Here is a 2,398-nt window from a genome sequence, read left to right on the forward strand (position 1 = left end):
TCTGATTTAATAGTTTAACAATTCGAAAATTTATAAAAAGTTTAATGTGTAGAAAGGACAATTTTATGACTTATACCACTTTATGCAACTGACATTGCTATCTAATCAAGTAAGGCATTTCTTCAAATTTATTTTTTAAGCTTAATTCAAAAACATAGTCCTTTGAAATAATTCTGTAGAAGAAATGATGGTTTAATGTATGAAATATAAATTTTTGAATTACCTTTCACTCATAAAATATTTATAACATCAAAACTATTAGATCTATCAAATCAATTCTATTTTTTAAATTCAGTCTAAAAAATACATAATAATCAGACTTGTCTATACTACAATGTCTCAGAATTTTATTTTCATCAAATTAATTTACATTACATGAAGAGATCATCAATTTTATTCATTTACACATTGCATATCAGGAATATCACTTTTATGAAAATTATTTTTTCCACTTTCTCAGTAAAATTGCTTTTTAAATATAAGAGGATTTTCAATGTCATACTTACATTTTATTATTGTAAAATTTATATCATTCATTATTGGTATAAGATAATTTAATTAAAAATTATAGGATTTATTTTGGGACAAATTTATTGTAATAATAAAGTATATAAATTAAAATTTATTTATATATATTATATTATGTAAAGTATATAAATTAAAATTTATTTATAACTATAAAAAAAAAACAATATTTTATTAAGAACATACTTTTAATGTATCATATTATTTTGTTATAGCCCTTTACGTGTTTTGTTTTGCATTTTAAATAATACAAGAATCAATTTAAAAAATAAAACATTTATTGTCAAGTGAAACATTTAGAACATTATTCATTTTTATTTCTTATTTTTTAATTTCTTCCATAAAAACAGTATTACATCTCTTTCCTTCTTTACCAGATAAACCTTACAGGATTATACGAAATATCTGAAATAAAAGAAAGAAATCACTTTCATGATAAAATTTTACCAACACATTATTAGAATAAGGAAGATTAAATGCCATTAATTTGAAATCATTTAAGTCCTTAGGTATCCCTTTTAAACTTATTTTAAGTTTGACAGATATTTTGATTATAGTTCTAAGATTATTCTATACACTAATGAAAGATGGCAGGTGTGTTTAGTTTTGTAGTTCTTATGTTTGGATTGAAATTTGTTTCAAGAAAAATAAATTGTATTTATAAACAAAGACTCTTAAAAATGTAAGTATATTGAAAAATTAGTAAGGTACACTTACATACTTACTGTCATTATAGAAAAGCTAAGTATCAAGAGATAAATGTGAAGTATAAATAAAAAGTAAAGTATCATTAGTTAACTTTGAATAATTATAAACAAAATATTATGCAAATCATCATACAAAAAAAAAATAGAAGGGATGAATGTAGAAACAGACAAGGAGATTGGGAATTTGCATTTTTAATAATTACTTTTTATATATAATATACTACCTTTCTTGTAATACTTTTCAATAATTACTGGAAAATGGGGTAACTTTGTGAGAAACAATTTAAATATTTACCACACATATTTTCTAACTTGTTTTAAAATGAGATTTTCAAAAATTAAAAGAATTCTTAGGGAAGAATAAAATAATTATTTCACTAATAATTATAAAACTTTCAAATAATCGGACACATGCTTTTACAATCAACAGAAACAAAGATTAAAATTTAAAAATAAAGAAATATAATCATTATTATATTTTATGTTATAATACTGAAACAAAGTTTGGCGAGTTGCTTGGCGAATATTTCAAAGTAAAGCTTTTCGCCAGTATAATTCTTTACATATATAAAAATAGAAATTATTTCTATTTAAAGTAATTAAAACTTTGATCGGAACAAATTATAATAAGTTTTAATTTTATTAGCTTAAAATAAATAAATATTTTAAAAGAAAATTTATCGCAAAAATAATGTACTATACTTACCGATACTAAAATCGTGTGCAGGTTCCTGTTATGGTAGTACATCAACTGCATTGAGATGGTCATCTCATAGTGCGAAAGTATTTTTAATGCTTTCATTTTAAAGGAAATGTTATTATTAAACTAAAAACTTGTTCCGTCTCATCTATAAAAAAATTTCATCCGATCATCCTCTTCCTAACGTCGCCGCCATTTTTATTTACATTTGTATATGTCATCACATAAAATTGAAACGTCATAAAAAGCAAACGATCTGATTGGTTCATGAAAGAAATTGCCTGAACGGTTGCAGATATTTCGTGCAACCGTAATTTCTATATCACACGAGCGTTTTTTGGAGAAATTTCACTTGCAGTTGCACTTACACTTGCAGTTGCACATATTTTCTCTCGTGTGATATAGCCATAAGCGCATTAAATGAAACTTATTGCTTTTCTTAACTTTCTTTGTGTTTTCTTGTATT

At 23.4% G+C, this 2,398-nt stretch overlaps 1 long non-coding RNA gene across 1 annotated transcript; it reads right to left on the reverse strand.

Moving 5' to 3' along the window:
• Window positions 1–784: 784 nt before the first annotated feature.
• On the reverse strand, window positions 785–2,136 carry LOC147805188 (uncharacterized). Its single transcript, XR_015429473.1, has 2 exons — window positions 1,939–2,136; window positions 785–930 (listed from the first exon to the last, which is right to left on the reverse strand). It is a non-coding gene; the product is annotated as an uncharacterized LOC147805188 (long non-coding RNA).
• Between the last annotated feature and the right edge of the window lie 262 nt (window positions 2,137–2,398).

This window comes from Parasteatoda tepidariorum, chromosome 9 (genome assembly GCF_982258835.1).
Source record: "Parasteatoda tepidariorum strain Cologne lab strain chromosome 9, Ptep-v5.0, whole genome shotgun sequence".
NCBI classification, from domain to species: domain Eukaryota; kingdom Metazoa; phylum Arthropoda; class Arachnida; order Araneae; family Theridiidae; genus Parasteatoda; species Parasteatoda tepidariorum.